This window comes from Lithobates pipiens, unplaced genomic scaffold (genome assembly GCF_037356315.1).
Source record: "Lithobates pipiens isolate NorthernLeopardFrog02 unplaced genomic scaffold, aLitPip1_a1.2 Scaffold_16, whole genome shotgun sequence".
Classification (NCBI taxonomy): Eukaryota; Metazoa; Chordata; class Amphibia; order Anura; family Ranidae; genus Lithobates; species Lithobates pipiens.
In genome coordinates this window covers 119195124-119217655 of record NW_027507748.1, presented here as the reverse complement: position 1 = coordinate 119217655, position 22532 = coordinate 119195124, and the positions used below count along the sequence as shown (strand labels likewise).

General features: G+C 46.8%; 1 protein-coding gene across 1 annotated transcript in view; it reads left to right on the top strand.

The window, feature by feature from the left end:
- The first annotated feature begins 10517 nt into the window (after nt 1–10517).
- TAOK1 (TAO kinase 1) overlaps nt 10518–22532 on the top strand; it is a 141732-nt gene continuing 129717 nt past the window's right edge. Inside the window, exon 1 of the mRNA XM_077480362.1 lies at nt 10518–10637. The gene's annotated coding sequence lies outside the window, so the exon portion shown is untranslated. The remainder of the gene's footprint in view (nt 10638–22532) is intronic.

Sequence of the window (22532 nt, the reverse complement as noted above, 5' to 3'; positions counted from 1 at the left end):
ATTTGATGAATATGCCACATTTGAGAAACTGGATTTTGATAATCAAAGTGGTATTAAATCCAAAACCAAGAATGTAAATATATTGCAGCTTACCAATCCCCCCCTCCCCCCTCTCTGTTTTCACCTGGCGATCTGGTCAGTAACACACTTCCTGCATTAGAATGTCCCCAATCTGGATGAATGAGCACAGGGGGCACATTTGGACAGTAGCATCCTCAGTCTGGGGGGAGGGGCGTGTTAGATACACTAGCAGATTTAAATACACCAACAAATTGAAGCCAAACATCAGCTCACACTTTATAGTTGGTTTCAGCAACAGTTTTGTTTCTTTTGGGATAAATAAAAGCTTAAAGCGGTGTTCCAGCCACATTTTTTTTCTTTAAATGTCGACAGCTACAAACACTGTACCTGCTGACTTTTAATAAGGACACTCACCTGTCCAGTGAGCCCGGGATGTCACCCGCCCGAGGCCGATCCCTCCATCGGATCGGGTGCTGGCGCCACCATCTTAACCAAGGGAAACAGGCAGTGGAGCCTTGTGGCTTCACTGCCCGTTTCCTACAGCGCATGCACGAGGACGCTGCGTTTTGTGAATGGCCCCATTGTTTTCTGGGACACACACATGTCCCAGAAGACAATGGGGAAGCTTGCTGAAGAGGAGGAAGCGCCGCGGAATAGGAAGAGGCAGATTAGGAAGACTGCCTAGCAACAGGCGTTTCTGGTAAGTAAAAAAAAAAATTTTTTTCAAATTTTTATTTTTTATATATTTTTTTGTGAATGTTAGTGTAATTTTTTTTGTTAGGGTGGCCCCCCACTTTAACATTGTAAGCACCCCTGTCAGTGTTAAATGGTTTGTTTCATCTCTGCAACTGATACATCTACAGGAGAGCTTGTTGTTTTGAAAAACAACAGACTTACTGTCTGAATCACCAGATAAAAATAGAAGAAAATACAAAACAAATGCAGCTATCACATCTATAGCCTCGTACACACAATCGGATTGTTCGCCACCAAAACCATGGAATTTTGTCTGAAGGACGTTGGCCCAAACTTGTCTTGCATACACGCTTCACACAATTGTTGGCCAACAATTACAAACGTAGTGACATACTACGTGGTTTTTCAGCTCTTTAGTGCCACCCTTTGGGCTCCTTCTACTAATTTCGTGTTAGTAGAAGTTTGGTGAGTGTGATTCACGCTTTTCATTCCGCACTTTTCATTTTGCGCTTTTCAGTTCGTTTCTGAATGGGCGTTCGTCAACCAGACATGTTGCGGAATCGGAGGAGATAACCTGTTATTATTGGCCTTGCAGTTATTGCTTTGACATTATTTTTTTGGTTGAATAATGATTTGATTTGGTATATTTTCTATATTTTTGGATGCATAGAATGCATTTTTTGGTTAAGTTCTATTGGCAGATAGTATGTCTAACTGTATTTGTTTTCTTTTTTAATCCACAATAAAAAAACTGTGTAGAATAATACTTGGCTGTGTGTTTTACTTCAAATGACAGTTTGGGAGTAGGCCGTTACATTTTAAAAAATACAATGTAAAATTAACAAGGGGCACCAACATAGTTGTATCTTGGATCTTAAAAACTATGGGATAATGGTGTTGTGTAACTTGCCCAAATAAAAATAAATAAAAAATAAGCATAATAATATTATTGATATCACTAGAAAACAAAAGCCTTTGAAAATTTGTTTGCAATAACTCCATCAGTATCACCAGCAAAGCAGCTTCATTATCATCCCATTAAAGAAGAGAATTGTGCGCTGCATTTGGAGATTTCATAATTTTCCATGTCACGAATGTTAATTCTCCATTACAAACGCTAGTTTACAAGACCGACTGCTTCTGGCTTGTCCTTCCGAGCATGCGTGTTTGTACTTTGGAATTTTGTCCGACGGACTTGTGTAGACATGCTCCGAAAACCCAACACACATTTGTCCATGGAAAATTTTAAAACCTGCTAGCCAACATTTGTTTGTGGAAAATCCGACAATTGTCCGATGGAGCATACACACGTTCGGATTTACCGCCAACAGCCTGTCATGGAACATTTCCCATCGGAAAGTCTGATCGTGTGTATGAGGCTTAAGAGTTGGCAAGCTGGAATATAATTATTTTTGCTTTTGGGTTTAATACTACTTTAACCACTTCCCACCCAGCCTATTGTCAAATGATAGCTGGATGGAACCTTGTCATCCTGGTTGGATATCATATGCCGTCCTCCCAAAATGGGCTGCGCTGCAGAGCGACCTGTCACCAAGTGCCGATACCATGTGATCACTGTGACCAATCATTCATTATGTACAATTGAGTTGCTAGCTGTAATTGGTCACAGTGATTACATGGTATCGACAGGGCCAATCACAGTCCATCTGTACCATGTGATTAGCTGTGGCCAATCACAGCTAATCACAACAAAACACACTGAATTAATCTGTTTCGTTCGTAAAAATGGTTGCTTATACCAGTGAAATTCACTGGTATAAGCAATCATAATGTAAAACAAAAAAAAATCCCGATCACTTCCCCAGAGTAGGACAATGTTGCTATGGTAACATTGTAAAAAATTGAAAAAAATTAAGAAAAAAAAGTCACCAGTGTCCTTGATAACTACCACACTAGTTATGACACTGTACTGCACTGGTGACAGTATGTAAAAAAGAATTGTAAAAAAATATTTTTTTTTTCATTTTCTGAAAAATTACTTAAAAAAAACTTGGCATGCCTCTTACTAAATACCTTGGACTGTGTACTTTCCAAGAAGGTGTCATTTAAGTATATCTGTACTGTCCTGGTGTTTTCGGACCTCAAGAATTTTATTTAGCCTGTTAGTCTACAGACTCAATAATATACTCTGATTTGGGTTATTTTCACCAAAGAAATGTAGCAGAATACATTTTGGCTAAAATTTATGAAGAAAGATTATTTATTTGCAAAATTTTTCCAACAAATAAAGAAAATGACCAGTTACACTTACCGGTAACGGGTTTTCTAGGAAATCTTCCAGGACGGCACACCTGAGAGATGACTGGTCCACCTGACAGGAAACACAATCAACAAGTTTAAAAGTTCCCACCCCTCCCTCAGACCCTCAGTTATGGTAAAGGAAAGCCCACACCGGTGTCAGAGGGAACATTCTGTGAGGAATGAATATACCACACCAATAAAACAAGGGTAGGGAAGTAGGTCTGCCGTCCTGGAAGATTTCCTAGAAAACCCGTTACCGGTAAGTGTAACTGGTCATTTTCTCCAGTCATCTTCCAGGACGGCACACCTGAGACTATAAGCAAGAATTTCAGGCCTACCTTTAGGGCGGGACAACCGCTTGTAGGACCTTCCTGCCAAATGCCAAGTCCTGAGGGGACAACAGCTCCACTCTGTAGTGCCTCAGAAATGTCCTATGGCTCGTCCATGTTGCTGCTCTGCAGATCTGGTCGATTGAGGCGCCTGCGCTTTCTGCCCAGGAGGTCGCCAGGGATTTGGTTGAATGCGCCTTAAGGTGGGCTGGCACTGGTTTACCTGCCTGCCTATAAGCAATAGATATGGTTTGTCTGACCCATCTAGCTATCGTTGGTTTAGAGGCTTGTAGACCCTTTCTCTTCCCTGAGAAGGTGATTAATAAGTGACTGGATCTCCTAAAGTCTCTCACTCTTTCCAAGTATACTAGGAGACAGCGCCTGACATCTAAGAAATGGAACCTTTCCTCTTCCTTATTCTTAAGATTCTGGCAAAAAGACGGGAGAATAATCTCCTGTGTTCTGTGAAATAACGAAGCTACTTTTGGCAAATAAAGAGGATCCCGAGTGAGGATTACCCTATCCTCTAGGATACGCAAAAACGGCTCTTTAATCGAAAGGGCCTGTATATCACCCACCCTTCTGGCCGTAGTGATAGCCAGAAGGAAGGCCAACTTAAATGATAAAAGTCTAACAGAAATTTGAGCCACCGGCTCAAAGGGCCCCTTTGTTAGGGCATCAGGATAGGTCCCATGGAGGGCAACTGACCGACCTGACTGGAACTACCCTTTCCCTGGCCAACAAAAATCTTTTTATCAGGGGTTCTTGTCCTAGCTTCCTGTCAAAAAAAACGGACAGGGCTGCCACCTGGACTTTGAAGGTGCTGACTGCCAAACCCTGGTCCACCCCCTCTTGAAGAAAGTCTAGGATGGTAGGTATCATCCGGAGAGCCTCCTCCTTAGACTGCAGCCAATGGGAGAAAACTTTCCAGACTTTTGCATACATTTTTCTGGTGACGCCTTTCCTACTGAGGAGAAGAGTGTCTATCACTCTCTCCGAACAGCCCCTGTCACGGAGTATTTCCCTCTCAAGAGCCATGCTGTCAGAGAGAGGCGGTCCGGGTCGGGGTGAAAGACTGGACCTTGAATGAGCAGGTCTCGTTGCACCGGCAGATGCAGCGGGGGAGTTACTGAGAGACTCTGAATGGTGAGGAACCAAACCCTCTTGGGCCACCAGGGTGCTATCAGCACCAGGTCTGTCCTTGAGTGGGTTAACTTCTGTAGAACTCTGGGAATGAGTACCAGTGGGGGAAAGGCCTAAGCCAGCCTGAAATCCCACACATGTACAAGAGCGTCTATCCCTTCTGCCTCTTGATCCTTGTAAAGGGAGAAAAATCTGCGGACCTTCGCATTCCTCCGGGAAGCGAATAAATCTATTTCTAGCCTGCCGAAATGTCTGCACACCAGGAAGAAGACCTCTTTGTTCAATCCCCACTCTCCCTGAAGGATGGGTTGTCTGCTTAGGAAATCCGCCTGCAGATTAAGCAACCCTTTTATATGAATCGCTGAAAGTGAAAGGACCTTTTTTTCTGCTTCCCCTCGGATTTGCTGTGCTAACTCCCTCAGTATGCCTGACCTTGTCCCCCCTTGGTGGTTCAGGTAGGTGACCGTGACCAGGTTGTCCTGCAGCTGTTCTTGGAAATAGTTTAGCGCATTGCCTACCGCCAGAAGCTCCCTGAAATTGGAGGACTCCTGGGCTTGGCTGTGGTTCCAGGACCCCTGGGCATACCGGTCTCCCAGATGAGCCCCCCAACCCCAAGCACTGGCGTCTGTGGTTAAGACCAAAGGGTCTATCTGGGACCAGGGGCAACCCTTAAACAGGTTGTGTGAGTCGAGCCACCACTGCAGAGAGAGAGAGAGAGACCTCCTCTGTGAGGAACACTCTCCTCTCCAGTGCTTCTCTTTTTCCTCCCCATGAGGCAAGCAGGAAAGCCTGAAGCTGCCGAGAATGGAGCAGTGCCCAAGTTACTGCCGGTATGCAGGAGGTCATAAGACCCAGCAGTCTCATTATATACCTCAGAGAGGCTTCTCCTCTTTCAAGAAGGGGGACAACTGCATTCTGGACTTTCACTACCTTTTCTGTTGGTAGGAATACCCTCTGTGCCTGCGAGTCTAACAGGTAGCCTAGGTACAGCTTGGACTGAGATGGTGTCAGTGGGGACTTCTCCCGACTGACCATCCAACCCAAGGTTTCCAGAGTCTCTAACACGATGTCTCTGTCTATCAAAGTTTGCCTCTGATCCACATTGTAGATCAGTAAGTCGTCCAGGTAGGGTATCAAACCTATTCCCTGGAGGTGTAGGTATGCTACAACGGCAGCCATTACCTTCGTGAAAACCCTTGGGCTGGCCGCCAGCCCAAAGGGGAGTGCTCTGAACTGCCAGTGTTGTACCTTCTGCTGTATGCAAATCGTGAAGCGTAGGTATTTCTGGTGTTCGGGAGCAATGGGTATGTGTAGATATGCGTCTTTCAGGTCCAGAGTGACCATAAAAACTCCTGCCTGAAGATGTTTCCTTACTGAATAAATACTCTCCATTCTGAACTTCTTGTGCAGTAAGTAACGGTTGTGTCCTCTCAAATTTATTATTAACCAAAATTTGCCCGAGGGTTTTGGAACCAAAAACACGTGTGAGTAAAAGCCCTGGGCCAACTGACTGACTGGTACTGGAGCAATAACCTCTTGCTTTTCCAGCTCTTGTATATTTCCCAGTAACCCCTTTGCCCTGGCTGGGTCCCTGGGAAGAAAAGTAATAAGAAAATTCTGTGGGGGTAACCTCTGAAATTCTAGTCTGTACCCCTCCTTTAAGGGGCTTAAAATATATGGACTCTGCGTAACCTTTTCCCACTGGGGAAGGAACCCGCAGAGCCTTGCGCCTACCTTTACGGTGGCGTAATTTGGCTTCCTTCTGAGAAGCTCCGGAACAGGAAAAAAGGATTGCACTTTTTTCCTTTCCCTTTCCGAGATTCCACTTCTTCCTCTGGTCACTTTTCCTCTTATGATGAGTCTTTGAGTGGGGGCCACGAAAAAATCTCTTGCCCCTTTCCCTCTTGGGTTTCACAGGGAACTTCTTTCCTCTCTCAGTAGACCAGGACAGGACCTGATCTAGACCTGAACCAAACAACAGGGAACCCTCAAAGGGAATGCCACATAAGCAAGATTTGGAAGTGAAATCTCCATCCCAGGTTTTTACCCATAGGGCCCTCCTTGCGGAGTTTAGAAGTGCTGCTGACTTAGCTGTGGTTCTGACAGTCTCCACCGCTGCATCTGCCACATACGCTACAGCTTTGCTGATTACCTCCAGCAAGTCTACAATTCCTTTAGTTTCCTTACTACGTGAGACGTGATCCATCAACCTGCCAAGCCAGGCGTCTGCACTTCTGGCTACACAGGCGGAGGCTAGAGCAGGCGCCATCGCCGCCGCATTCGCCTCCCAAGCCCTCTTGAGTAAGGTCTCAGACTTTTTATCCATCTGGTCCTGAATGCTTCCAGAGTCTTCGAAGGACAAATCAGACCTCTTAGACACCTGTGCTAGGGCTGCATCCAAACGGGGGGTTTTAAAAATTTTTTCCTCCTCCTCATCCTTAAAGGGGCACCTTCTCTTCCAAGCTTTTAGTCTGAGAAGTTTACGTTCAGGTTCCTTCCATTCTCCGAGGATTATATCCTTCAGAGACTGGTGGACAGGAAAGGTTCTGGCCTGTAACCTTTCTAGGCCTCTATACACCCTATCCTGTGCTGAAACCTGAGCAGAGGGGACCTGTATATCTTCTGAGGCGTAAATGGCCTTTAATAGGCCTTCCATGTCCTCCGCCGAGAACAAAAGTCCCCAGGCTTAGCCTCCCCCTGGCTATCCTGGTCCGAATCTTCCTCACCAGTACTATATTCTGGGACCTGACCCTCCTCCACCTCAGACAACAAGGAGACCTGGCCCTGGGAACTTTCCGTGTAGGACGTGGAAAAGTTGTCCTGTGAGCGAGGGGTCTTTCTACCAGATGGGCCTTCATCCCGAACCCTTCTCTAGTGTAGTTTGGAAAGACTGGAGGGTAGCTAGCATTTCTGACTGCAAGGCCCGACACTCCTTCACTACCTGAGCGGTCTCCTTGCCTGCGAGCTTAAAGATGCATTTATTGCAAAAGGGCTTGCTGTGGTCTTGTGCTAGTTTAGAATTACAATAACCATAATGCCTGAACTTAGAAGTAGCTTTTCCTTTAGACCTACTGGCTGACCCCTGGGCAGAGCCTTCAGTCCCTGGAAACAGTAAAAATAGACAATTAGCTACCCATGTCCTAAAGGGGCAGGGGGGGGGGGTCTGCCTCAGAGTACCCAGCCCCTACAAAACACAGCTGGATCAGTCACCCCGTGGCGACCTCAATGGCTGTTTGCTCAGACGGACCTTCCACCTCCATAGCGATTTAGTTGCCCTGCAGGATCGTTGGACCAGGCGCTGTCTTGAGCGTTCCCCCTGTTTGCCTTGGAGATGCTGCAATTGTAGCTCTAAAACAAAGAGTCTCGCCAGCAGCGCTGCCTGGGTGCTTTCCACTGCACCCTCTGCCGTTATATGACTGCTAACTGGCGCCATCTTTTGGAGGTCCGTCGCCTGGAAATGACGTTGGGGCGCTCCCGCCGGACTTCCGGTCATGCGCAGTGATGCTGGAATGCACGCCTGCATCCAGACATCACTGCATCAGAGAGATCTCCACCGCCATTCCGGAAGCTCGATGGCCGGAAGTGACGCGGCGCTCCGGCGAACTTCCGGACATGCGCAGTAGTGCTGGAACGCGCGCCATCCGCGTTCAACACCGCTGCCTAGGGAAAAAAGATGCAGCTCACCGCACTCCACCAAAGAACCCGGCGTTCTCAGGCAAGGCAACAGCACAAATGGGGAGCGGCACTACTAGGACAACTCCCCTGTCCCGTGAGGCTGAAAAATGGTTTTCCTGGAAAAACTTTCCCCCAGGCGGCCCCTGAAGGTCGCCCGAGACTGTCACAGACCCTGTCTGCCTGAGTCCCAGGGAAAACAATTCCGTAGAAAAAAAGGGTCCCAGACCCTTCAAAAAAACATAATAAAACGGAGAAACTTGGTTTCGCTGCCATACTGTGGGAAACACAATCAAGAACTGAGGGTCTGAGGGAGGGGTGGGAACTTTTAAACTTGTTGTTGATTGTGTTTCCTGTCAGGTGGACCAGTCATCTCTCAGGTGTGCCATCCTGGAAGATGACTGGAGAAAAATGCATTTTTTTCCCATAATTTTCGGTCTTTTTTTTGTTTATTTGGCAAAAAAAAAAATACAGTCGTGATTAAATACCACCAAAAAAAAGCTCTATTTGTGTGAAAAAAATTGTCATTTGGGTACAGTGTTGCATGGCTGTGATATTGTCATTTAAAGTGCAACAGCGCTGAAACCTGAATATTGTCCTGGGTAGGAAGGGGGTGAAAGTGCCCAGTATTGAAGTGGTTAAAGAGGAAGTAAACCCTGATGGGTTTACTTCCTCTTTCATTCCCTGCAAAGGCAAAGCATAATGGACTACTATGCATCGCATAGTAGTCCATTATGTGTCACTTACCCGACACAGGAGCCAGCGAAGTCCCCCGTCCCCTGTAGTCCGGCGCATCTTCTCGGTGGGGTCTCGCAGCTCCGCCGCTGTCATTCGGCAAAGCTGCGATGACGCATGTGCACGGGAGCCGACACACGCGGCAGCTCCGTCGTTGAAAATGACGCGGTCAGTGCGCCTGCGTGCCGCTGTCTAAGGCGCATTCGCCGTAGACAGCGGTACCTGTCTTCGGGCAAATATCTCCTAAACCGTATAGGTTTAGGAGATATTTCTTGGATCTACAGGTAAGCCTTAATCTAGGCTTACCTGTAGGTCAAAGTGTGTTGTAAGGGTTTACAACCACTTTAAAGTTGAGCTCCAGACCCCCCCCCCCCCAAGAAAAAATAAAAGAGAGCAGCTACATATACTGTAGCCGCTGAACTTTACTATTAGCCACTGACCTGTCCAGGGATCTTGTGGTGTCCTCACCCAAGCCGATTCTTAAGTCGGCTCTCGGGCGCTGGTGCCGCCATCTTGGGTAAGGGAAACTGGTAGTGAAGTTTGTTCCCTACTGCGCAAAGTGCTCTGTGAATGGCCCGGCGGTGGCGGGGGAAGGAGGAGGGGGGGAAACTTCCAGCTCCCCCCCCCCCCCCCGAAAGGTGCCAAACGTGGCAGCGGACAGGGAGGGAGGCAAACAAGCAGAGCTTCCCATTTTGGATGGAGCCCCACTTTAAGATATGATTGTAACGTACAATTGTAAGTCTTTCGTTGCATCTCTGCTTCCAAGGTGTCATCTCATAATCTGATTGATCAAAATATGATTGTATTCATGAACAAAGTATCTCAGTTCTGCCGATCAATCAGTAATTTTCCACTCTGGCTGATCAGCTCAGTTAGATTGAATTCAATTGAGTCTAAATCGATTGGAAATTCTAGCTATTCGAGATTTTGCAGATTGTTTTGATTGGATCTCAGATCAATTGGATAATAAAATTGAAACGCGTATGGCCACCATGAGGCTCACTGAGTGACCGCTCCCATCTTCAGATGATCTGACATCAAGGCGCCATTCACACCTGTGGGACGCGTCACGTTTTTGTAGCACTTTTGTTTTTTTTTACCCTACGCATGACAAATGTGTCAAAGAAGGTCCGGCGCCTCTTTTTGGCGGTGATCTCCTGCGTTTTGTCACACGGCTGTTACCTGGGAAAATAATGGCACTGAAAGCGCGCTTTTTGTGCATTTCCGAACCTGTTCGGATGTGATCACAGCCTTATGGGCACCTCAAGCACGACGTGTTTGTAGCGCTGTTTTGGGAACGCACAGGTGAGAATAGGGCCTTGGGATCGTACATAAAATCGTTGTGTGTCCTCGATCATAATCAGAGGATGTTCCAATCCGCATTAGTTAGATGGAAGTGTGCGGCGCTTCAATCACATGTGCCCGATGTACAGAGGAAGGAGCCCGGGGCTGACAGAGGAGTCCCCCTGCCAGGGGCGGGTCAGAGGGCGGTCCTCAGGCGTAGCGCTGGAAGTGCCGCTCCCGGCGACTCTCCCCGTTCCCAGCGCGGCGCCATCTTGGCCCCGCCCATCTCCCCACACCAGGAGGAGGAGGGGGCGGAGACGGAACGGTCACCTCTGCAGATCGCTACGAGCTGCGGCTCCTCCCCCTCGTGTCCCCGCCCACCTTGCCCCGGGCCGGCCTTTGTTTCCGGTGCTCGCAGCGCCCTCTTGCCGCCCCTCCCCAGCTCGGGTTTTGGGAATCTGTCCGAGGCCGCTCCGGAGCTCTGCTGCTAGGAAGGTAAGCCAGCCCGCTCCGCCGGGCCTGAGGAGAGTGGATAGTGAGGAGGAGAGGGGAGGAGAGCGGGCCTGGCCCTTTCCTGGTGCGGGGTAAACATGAGGCGGGGGCCGAGGCCTCCTTCCCCGGACACTCACAGCTTGTCAGTTTTCCGCTGTGACAGAGCGGGGCCGGGCCCCTCAGGGGGAGGTCATGGACCCTTCAGGAGCCCATGGCATCTCACTCAGCTGCTTCCCAGGGGAGAAGGGTGAGTGTGGGGGGCAGGAGAGCTGTCTACCTATACTCAGAGCACTGACACTGGGCCACTGGTGTCATTGTCTACAGGGCCACCATATACACATCCTGCGTGGTGACACCTGTCCCATGTAGAGTGACACCGGTGTGTCACGTAAGAGTGACCCCGTGTGGAGTGACACCAGTGTGTCACTTAAGAGTGACCCCCTGTGTGGAGTGACACCAGTGTGTCACTTAAGAGTGACCCCCTGTGTGGAGTGACACCAGTGTGTCACTTAAGAGTGACCCCCTGTGTGGAGTGACACCAGTGTGTCACTTAAGAGTGACCCCTGTGTGGAGTGACACCAGTGTGTCACTTAAGAGTGACCCCTGTGTGGAGTGACACCAGTGTGTCATGTAAGAGTGACACCAGTGTCATGTAAGAGTGATCCATGTAAGAGTGACACCAGTGTCATGTCACCAGTGTCATGTAAGAGTGACACCAGTGTCATGTCACCAGTGTCATGTAAGAGTGACACCAGTGTCATGTCACCAGTGTCATGTAAGAGTGACACCAGTGTCATGTCACCAGTGTCATGTAAGAGTGACACCAGTGTCATGTTACCAGTGTCATGTAAGAGTGACCCATGTGGAGTGACACCAGTGTCATGTAAGAGTGTCCCCATGTAAGAGTGACGCCAGTGCTATGTGTGGTGACACCTCTCCTATGTGACGTGAGCGTTGTGTTATAGTGGCTGCACGTGGCATGACACCATGTCTGGTAACACTGTGTGCGATGATGCTATTGCTCCTGTAAGACTGACCCTATATGGAGTGACACTGGTGCTGTGTAAGAGTGACACCTGTCCCTTGTGATGTGACACCAGTGTTGTGTAAGAGTGACATCATGTGCAGTGACATTGATGCTGTGTGAAGTGACACCAAGAGCGATGATACAGATGCTTTGTTGAGTGACACCTGTGCCATGTGAAGACTTTGGGGCTATGTAAAAGTGACACCAGGTGCAGTGGCATTGCTGCTGTGTGGTTGCCATGTTAAGTGACATCATATATGGTGACACTGATTCTTTGTAAGAGTCACACCATGGGAGGTGACGCAGATGCTTTGTGAAGATAATCAGGTGCTGGGTGAGAGTGACATCATGTGAGGCGACACCAGTTCCTTGTTAGTGACACCTTGTGTGGTGAAACTGGTGCTTTGTAGAGTGACGCTGGGCCACTAGCAGTTTTGTGTAGAAGTGACACCAGGCTATGAGCAGTAATGAAGTTTCTATGTAGGGTGATACCTGTGCTCTTCAGAGTGATGCTGGTAATGACCCTGGCGCAGACTGACATTGTTACTGTGGTCAGTGACACTGGCCCCACCTAGAGTGACCATTCAGTGCTCTGGGCAGTGACACCTTGTATGGCTCCCTCAGGTGCTGTGGTAAATTAGATGACTCCTTGTAATGTGACCCCCCCCCCCGGTGCTGTGGGATGTGACACCTTGTAAGGTGACCTCCCCCCGGTGCTGTGGGCAGTGACACCTTTGTAAGGTGACCCCCCCGGTGCTTTGGGCAGTGACACCTTGTAAGGCGACCTCAGGTGCTGTGGGCGGTGACACCTTGTAAGGTGACCCCCCTCCTCAGTGCTGTGGGCGGTGACACCTTGTAATGTGACCTCCAGTGCTGCGGGCAGTGACACCTTGTAATGTGACCCCCCCCGTGCTGTGTGACCCCTAACACCTTGTAAGGTGTCCCCCCCCCCCCCAGTCCCCCAGTGCTGTGGGCGGTGACACCTTGTAATGTGACCCCCCCAGTCCCCCAGTGCTATGGGTGGTGACACCTTGTAATATGATCCCCGGTGCTGTGGTCAGTGGCACCTTGTAAGGTAACCCTGGATGCCGTGGTCAGTGACACCTTGTAAGGTGACCTTCCAGTGCTGCCTGCAGTGAACCCCCCCCCCCCCCCCCCAGTGTCAGTGCATTCCTGGATTGAGTCAGCATTGAGAACTCCATGTCTAAACTGGCCATTGGGTTGTCACACTGGTATGACCTGCCGTGTTCTCCTGTACCTTCCTCCACTGATACCACTGGATTGTTGGTGTCACAGAGGAGGAGCAAACTTGGGTGTCGTGTACTCCACAGACCATCCAGCTGAGCATTGTGCTGGTCCTGTCAGTGTGTGTCTCGAGTTATATTCAATCATCATTGCATCTTTAGGATAAAAGTATTTTATATTTTGACAAGTTGTGAGATGTTTCGATTTTGCTGGGTTTTGTTTGGGGGTGACAGGCAGAATCTGACACTTGGAGGTCCTCCAGCAGAGCTCTGGGCCAGTGTTGACTCCAGCGGAGGTCCTCCCATAGTTGTGTATTGCTGTAGCTCTGTACACCCCGATGATACTTCTTGTAGCAGAAGGTCTTGTGAAAATCCTATGGAAGCAGAATGTTCTAAGATGCAGCAGATTGCTGCACAGCCTCTGTTATGTCACTTTTGGTGGTTAATTTTTCTGTTTGAGGTGTCCCCAATGAAGCCAGATCTGTGAGCCTTCGAATGTTGAAGTATTTTCTTTTTTTTTTTTACTTGTTTTTATTAATGAGGATTGTGATGTAATTGTCAGTGCCGAGGTTACCAGTTACTTGGCTGGGAATGTTTCCTGCCTCTCTTCTGCTTTCTATTTATTTCAATGTTTGTATCTTGAGTGGTGCAGTGCTGCAGATCTCCACTATCCTCTCCTGACAAACACAGCCTGGATGTGTGCTTGTTACTGTAAATGTTATTGGAGGGGAGGAGGGGGGAGGCCTGCAAAGGCAGCGGAAGGAGCTTAGAAAAAGGTTGGTGGCACCACATACTTACATTTAATAACAAAGAAAATCATTCTCATTGTCTTTATCCTTAGTTACTTTCTAGCCCCACCTAATGCAAGCTGGAATGTAGTGCTGTGCTTTCACCAATGTGGTGTTTTTCTTGCCAGTAGCATGTTTTGGTTGCATCTTGAATGCTTTACATGATGCATAGGTGTAATCGGAAGACCACGCGTGATGTCATTATTAGGGCTGTTGTTGTTGTTGTCTTCCTTTTTTTTTTTTTTTTTTTTTTTTCTTTTAATAGATGTATCCACAATTACATCTTATCGATTTAAAGCTTTCACTGCCTGTGGCAAGAACTGTGGAAGTTTACAAATAAGCTTTTTGTTACATTGTTTCTTTGTTTTGCATTCATCCTGTTTGACAAGTTCTTTTAGTGCCCCTGATGACATCATTGTCTTAGATGCTTTCTAGCCTTTTAAAAGATCATTAAAGTGATAATGTGTTTTATAATGTAGTGGTATGGTTTAGAAAAGTGATTCACTAATTGTATATTTTTTATTTATTAGAAATTTGCTGCCCAGTTACTTTAGTGTTTTATCTTTTTTGAGTTTTTTTTGTGGGTGAAAATAGTGATATTAGTTTAGTTACAAGTGTTGGCCTCTGTTGACTTCAGCAGTAACCATAATCAGACCCCTCAATATTGGTGATGACTGTTGCATTGCTAAAATGTGTACTCATTATTTCCAGTGGAAATTGTGATCAGTGATTGATGTGCACAGCACTGTGTGGAGTGACATTGGGGTTGATTTACTAAAACTGGAGAGTGCAACATCTGGTGCAGCTGTGTCTGGTAGCCAATCAACTTCTAACCTCAGCTTGTTCAATTAAGCTTTGACAATAAAGCCCCGAAGCTGATTGGTTTCTATGCAGATCACCAGATTTTGCACTCTGCAATTTTAGTAAATCGTCCCCATAATTATCGCTGATCTATTGTAAATTGGATATCTAACACAGTGGTACCCAAACTATGGAGTTAATGTGACTTTTTGTTTACCTTTAGCAAATCATGGGGTTACTGTTCCCACTACCAAGGATGAGGCACATCTAAGTGGAAATGTCCTCTCACTGACATTACTGAAGGGGCACAATTCTTCCCACTGACACCAGTGATGGGACGCGCCATTCCTCCCACTGACACCAGTGATGGGACGCGCCATTCCTCCCACTGACACCAGTGATGGGACGCGCCATTCCTCCCACTGACACCAGTGATGGGGCGCGCCATTCCTCCCACTGACACCAGTGATGGGGCGCGCCATTCCTCCCACTGACACCAGTGATGGGGCGCGCCATTCCTCCCACTGACACCAGTGATGGGGCGCGCCATTCCTCCCACTGACACCAGTGATGGGGCGCGCCATTCCTCCCACTGACACCAGTGATGGGGCGCGCCATTCCTCCCACTGACACCAGTGATGGGGCGCGCCATTCCTCCCACTGACACCAGTGATGGGGCGCGCCATTCCTCCCACTGACACCAGTGATGGGGCGCGCCATTCCTCCCACTGACACCAGTGATGGGGCGCGCCATTCCTCCCACTGACACCAGTGATGGGGCGCGCCATTCCTCCCACTGACACCAGTGATGGGGCGCGCCATTCCCCCCACTGACACCAGTGATGGGGCGCGCCATTCCCCCCACTGACACCAGTGATGGGGCGCGCCATTCCCCCCACTGACACCAGTGATGGGGCGCGCCATTCCCCCCACTGACACCAGTGATGGGGCGCGCCATTCCCCCCACTGACACCAGTGATGGGGCGCGCCATTCCCCCCACTGACACCAGTGATGGGGCGCGCCATTCCCCCCACTGACACCAAGATGGTAAATTTTTACTCTTGCTAACCTTTACAACTACTGATATCGGGTATTTTTTTTATTTTACACCCACTAGCCCAAGTTGGGTCCCTTTTTTAAAGGGCAGCAGAATGTTGTGTTTTTTTTTTTTTTTTTCCTCTAAAGCTTGGGGACCCCTGCTCAAGAAAAAAACTATATTTGTAATTGATGATGGTTATTTTACAATATAAGGGCATGGGTTGGGTATACTTCTCTAGGGTAGTTTTTGTCAACTGAAATCTAGTAAAAAATTGCAGTGCTTTACATTTACATGAAGGTCAATAGTTACTATACAGATGTCTCTTTCTGATGTTTTGTGTATCCTGATGCACCATAGGGTCGTGCAGCTTCTCTAAGCCCTTTTTCACACAGACCTCAGCTTGTGTAAGAGCCGGGTGAACAGCAAGCTTTGATAAAGCCCTTTTAGAGCTTTGTTGAAGCCATGGCACAGCACTCTCAATGGACGGCATTACCTACAGGTAAGCTTTATTATAAGCTGATCTGTAAGTAAAAGTTGCAAATAGAACTTTATTACTGCTTTAATATGGAATTTGGTATCAAATTGGTCCAATCCAGGAGCCAGCTTTTGTAATTGTTTTTTTATTTTTTTTATTTTGATCCATGTGTGGCTACTGTGGTTGACCAGAGGTCAATCTACCAACTGACTTCTGTTCAACCAACTACCCTGCTGGCTTTTAGCTGCTCGATCAGCTCTGCTAGCTATAGCCTGCAGCTCTGATCAGTTTATTGTGACAGTGAGGAAGTCTCCCCACTGTCAGAATACAATGACTCAACATGGAGGATTCCCTCATCCACCTTGAATGCGAGGGTGGGGGGAATCAAGTGGAGTTTTTTTTTTTTTTTTTTCTCCATTAAACCCGCTTGTTGAATGAAAAACCATACTCCTTTTATGAGCTGTCTTAGGAGCCAGTTTTAATGACTTCAAAAAGACACCAGCTGTAATTTACAAAAAGCATTGTCTACCTAGTCCTTAAAATTTGTCTAGCTTTGTGCTTAAGGTCTCTTTCGGATTTGTATGTATGTGTGTGTATATATATATATATATATATATATATATATATATATATATATATATATATATAATATATTACACATACACACACACAATCCTACTAGGGACTGACCGATTGATTATTGGCAGGGCTGATATTTCCCTTTTTTTTTCTATATATTTTTTTTAAGTATCGGTCACAAACGTACCTGATATTGCTTCAAGGGGTTCTACTGGTGCGATGCATGCAGCTGCTTGCATCACACCAGTACTGTTCTTTAGAGCGGACGGTCGGCTGTTATTACAAGCAGTGGGAGGGAAGCTTTCCTGTCCCACTGGCCGGCACGTCCGCTGGCTGGCTGATGCTTCGTTCAAGGTGCCATTTAAAAAAAATAGAAAGTATTCAAAAATGCTGATCTTGACGTTTTTTGAATACTTTCAAATGCAGGGGGGGGGGGAGGGGGAGTACCTGGTTTTAACAGGTATCCCCTCCCACTTCTGGCTCGGATCGTAATGTGGCAGGGGAGGGAGAGTGCAAACAAGCTGAATTACCCCTTTGAGTGGAGCTCCGCTTTAAGTAGTAGGTGATTTCCCAACTGGGGTGCAAAAGAAAAATAAACCTTTTTGAACTAGCAATGGAAGTACAGGACTGCCATCTAGACATCAAACTGACTCTTGTCCTTACTAGGGATGAGCTCAGGCGTGTTCGCATGGAACACGTGCAGAGCCCGCCAGGAAGTCGGTGCAGCGCTGTGCTAATCACAGGCAGTGAGACATTGTCCTGATGTGTGGCTGCAGAGATCGGGCAATGTCTCACTGCCTGTGATTAGCGCAGCGCTGCACTGACTTCCTGTCGGGCTCTGCACGTGTTCCCTGCGAACACACCTGAGCTCATCCCTAGTCCTCACACTCTCTGTATTTGCCAGTAAGGCTCCTATAAGGCTGTTAATGAGGTGTGGGGTCAGGAATGCACAGGCAAGATCTCCAAATGAAAGGCTCCTTGCCCTCTTTAAGACCCCTTTCACACCGAGGGCGTTTTGCAGGAGCTACAGCATTAGAAATGGCGCCTGCAATCCGCCCTTACACTGCTGCTCCGTTGTCTCCAGTGTGAAAGCCTTTCACACTGGAGCGGTGCGCTGGCAGGACGTCAGGAAAAGTCCTGCCAGCAGCTTCTTTGGAGAGGTTTGTTTACCGCTCCTCCACCCCTGCTCCCCATTGAAATCAATGGGGCAGCGCTGCAATACCGTCGGCAAAATGCCACTATTGCGGCATATTGCGGGCTGTTTTAACCCTTTCTCAGCCGCTAGCGGGGGTAAAAGCAGCATTCTAGCAGCCGAAATGTACAGCAAATCCGACAGTCGCTTTTACCACCGACACTATGGGCGGCATGGTGTGCCATAGCCACAATTTAAAAAAACGATTGAAATCACACAGTCCTCTGTGAATGGGAAAACTACAGGTCCCCAAAGCCTTTGCAGTGCTGTAGTAGTTCATTGACTTTTTGTCAGATTGTATCTGCTTGCTCGTACGATGTACGGGCACACAGATATACTAACAGGTCTGGAGGAGACCTGCATGGCACAGACGATCTGCTGATCAATGCTTTAGAGTAGGGGTGTCCAAACTTTTCTCAGAGGGCCAGATTTGATGAAGTGAACATGCGTGAGGGCTGACCATTTTTCCTGACATTCTTTGAAGCATCAAAATTCAGTGTAAGTGTGACCAACAAGAATTCTCTTGCCTTTGTGGCTGTGTCTGAGTAAAGAGATGAGCTTGGGTGTGTGATTTGGATTTATTGGCGTATAACACACACTTTCACTTTTAAGAGGGGAGTTTCAGGAAAAAAACACTTTAATTTTAAATAAAGAACTGTGAAGCAAAATAGGGGTCAGTGCCCATATGCAGCCCCCCAATTGCCAGGAATGCAGCCCCCCCCCCATTGCCATCAGTGCAGCCTGACTGATGCCCATCCATCTGCAGCCTTGGCGGGGACAGGGAGAGGGGCGGGATGAGCGCCAAAAGAATACATACAGAAATAAACCTCTTGTTTTCTCGGAAGCCTCTTTAATACAAAGTCCCGCCTCCTATGATGGACAGAACAGTCGTCCAATGGCAGCACAGGAGACGGGACTTCCTATTACAGAGGCTGCCGAGTAAACAGGAAATTCTCCTGTGTGTGTGTGTGTGTGTGTGTGTGTGTGTGTGTGCGTGTGCGGCACTCGTCCCGCCTTCTCCCTGTCCCCTCCAAGGCAGCCAGCATATATATCTTTTGTGGCCCCGGCGCTGGGAGATCGCAAACCTGCAACAAAAAAAAAATGTGCATTTTATTTTTTTGTTAAAAGGTGAACTTATCCTTTAAGCTGAACTCCAGGTGTGCATTGCTTATTTACATTTGAGTGATTGCCATGGAAGCTGAAAATCGCTGTACAGCCTTCGCTTAATTTTCACGCAGTCTGCTGCTTCAGTGTTTTTAGATCTTTTTGTCAGATGTCACAATGTATACTGAAGTATAATTACAAGCATTTCATAAGTGTCAAAGGCTTTTATTGACAATTACATTAAGTTTATGCAAAGAGTCAATATTTGCAGCGTTGATCCTTCTTTTTCAAGACCTCTGCAATTCGCCCTGGCATGCTGTTAATACAAATTCTGGGCCACATCCTGACTGATGGCAGTGACTGATGGAGTTTGTCAGGTTGTGGGTTTTTTTTTTTGTTCACCTGCCTCTTGAGGATTGATCACAAATTCTGGCAAGGTGCTCCAACGTGGTGGAAAAGGCATTTTTCGTCACCAAACTGTTATTGGGTGGTTGGGAGAAGTTGCTCTTGGAATATCAGTCTTTCCCTGATGGTTTTTCCTGGAGAGAAGTGGCTTCTTTGCTGCCCTGACACCAGGCAATTCTCCAAAAGTCTTCGCCTCGCTCTGCGTGCAGATGTACCCACACCTGCCTGCTACCATTCCTGAGCAAGCTCTGCACTGGTGGTGCCCCAATCCCACAGCTGAATCAACTGTAGGAGACATTCCTGGTGCAAACAATTGAACCTCTCTCTTTGAAGTTCTGGAGGATCCTATAAATGATTGATTTAGGTGTAAATTCATTTAATATTTGTGTCATTCTCAAAACTTTTGGCCAGGTCTGTAATAATCAGTGCTGCTACAGTGGTTACTGCAATCTCTTGGGTCCTATGCCAAGTAGCTTCCTCTCTACAGACTGATCACAGCTTTTCTGGGCACTGCATCCATTCGCAGAACGCCTTGCATCTATTTCAGTGAATACTAAGTGTTTGTTTTTTGTTTTAACAAGGTGGAGTTCATGACATTATTACCTTTTGAAATGGTAAAGTCAAGAGCTTTTGATTTACATACTAGTGGGTTACTCAAAACATTGAAACCAGAGATTTAACAAGACTGTATATTCAAAATGATGTCCCTTTTTGCTTCAGAAGATAGAGGGACCTGCAAGATTGGGATAAAGCCATCTTAAAGTGGCTGGACAAAATTAAGTATGTCAATTACATTTTTATTTTTTTGTAGAATTATACTTGCCTAGCTGCATCTGTCCCCCGCCAGAGTCCAACACTGAGAACCGAGCAACCAAGCGCTGCTGCTCGCTCAGTTCTCAGAGCTCACTGGAGCGCTGGACTGTGGAAGGGGTGGGCCTGCTCAGGCTCTCAGCTGCCCGCTGTGCCGATCCAGGCATATGGTCGCGATCTTTCCTGAGCCTGGACCAGCTCTGTGACATCAGATCTGGTCAAGAAAACTGCACAGTACAGCTTTGGCTGTACTTCTCTTTAATATTCTGAAAATAAATGTGTTGAAGGTTTTATTCCACCTGCAGATGGCATTTCCAAAGACCTTCTTCTTTTTATTTTTTTATTTTTTTATTATTCAGCAGGTTTTTACAATATTTGTGTAGTAAAATGCTAAACCCAGATTAGCATAACAAATTCTTAAGGGGCTAAAGTTTGAGTGGACTAGGTCTCCCGAATTTGAAAAAACGTTCTAGAGCAGTAGTCATGACCAGAATATTTAGCTGGAGAGACCATGATGACCAAAAAGTGTGGGTAATGCTTGAAAAACTGATGACAGACAGTGACTGAGCCCATTCCTGGTGGGTCCCATGTTTTATATTGAAATCTTGTGAATTATATAGTTCTCATACTATGGAACTCTGGGAAATCCTTAACAAACAGGAAACTTTGTCCCCATCTATATCTCCCCTCCTCCTGTTATGTTTTTTTGTTTTTTCGTGTAAATCCCTGACATGTTTGAAGATGTCTGTTAGCGAGCTGAATGCATGGCAGTATCAACAGCTACAACGTTTTAATGCTGCGCATCTGAGGGAATTAGAATGGTAGATTCCCTTACAGGATTCAAGTCTCTCTGGCTTAAAGTGGAGTTCCACCCATAATACGAACTTTACAAGAATTGTCAGCTCTCTCCACAAACAACAACATTTGACATTTAGCAAAAAACTATTTCGTTTTTTTTACTCTGTAAGCACTGTTGCATGGGGTCCCTTGTAATCTTCCCGGCCGTGGCAATTTACGTCATATCCCGCGGCGCCTGTGCTCCTGGGAGATTTGTGTCATTTCCCTGGAGTCGGTGAGCATCCCTGAAGACTTGCATTTGTGTATAGCACATGTGTATAGGGTGCATGCGTGAGATCGGGAGGTGCATCCATATCCAGCACCACCATATCCCGGGAAGAGACTGCTAGTGGGGTTCACATGCCCACGGTAGAGATTAGAGCGCCCTGCAGAGCAGAAATTTCCATCAAGTACGATTTATAAAATGGAATTTGAATGGCGATTATGTTGACCTGTATTAATACATTTTAACTAGTGTAATAGAACAGATTACATTTATAAAAAAAAAAAAAATTTAAAATCTGGGAGGAACTCAGCTTTAAAGTTGATGTAAAGCTAGAAGGTAAAAATGCATGAATGTAAAAACATTTTGTGTGCAGCAGCCCACCCTGCCCACCCTAATATTTACCTGAGCCTTCTCGATCCACAAGAGCCTTGTCTCTCCAGGGACTCGCACTCCTGATTGGCTTTTGGCAGCAGTGGGAGCCATTGGCTCCTGCTTCTCAGTCATAGCCAGGGAGCCAATCAGGTGACAGAGGTGGCGAGGCAGAGTTGCTTTGTGTGAATAGACACCCAGAGCCGAAGGTTGGGAGTGCAGGAGGTTTTGGTACCCTGTTGTTTGTATAGCCTTAACGCAACTACAATTCCCGTCATGTCTGTGACTGTTAGAGTTTTACAATGCCTCATGGGATGTGTAGTTTTGCAACAGCTGGAGGGCCATAGTTTGAGGATCCCTGCCTTAATGATTATCTGTTACTCAGAAAATGATACCTCTGCTCTCCCTCCATTATGTTTGTTTAATTTGCTGTTTTGGTGGGGTTATTTTTTGTTTGTTTTTGTGCTTTTTCTTTCTTTCCTCCCGACTGAGAGGCTAAGGCCGACCAAATCTTGGCCGCATTTCGAACCATGTATGGACAGGCTGGATGTTCCCAAGCTTCCAAACCTGTATTCGATATTTTTTTTTTTTTTTAAATCCATTATAGCGTATGTTCCCCCCCCCCCCCCCAAAAAAAATGCGCTTGCAAAACCCGCTGCCCAAATACCATGTGACATAAATTGCAACAATCGCCATTTTATTTCCTAGGATCTCTGCTAAGCAAAAATGTATGTTTGAGGGTTATGAGTAATTGTCTAGCAAAAAATACGGATTTTAAATTGGTAAACAAAGTGCCAGAAAAAGCCTGGTCTTAAAGTGGTAATGAATTTTAATGCCAAAAACAAAGTGTATATAACCCATTTTTTTTTGCTAAAATATAAGATATTATGCGGCGTAGATACCGGACATATTACACTTTAAAATTGTACTTAAAAAACTCCATAGGCGACACTTTAAACATTTTTACAGGTTATCTGTTTAAATATTCGGAGGTCTAGCGC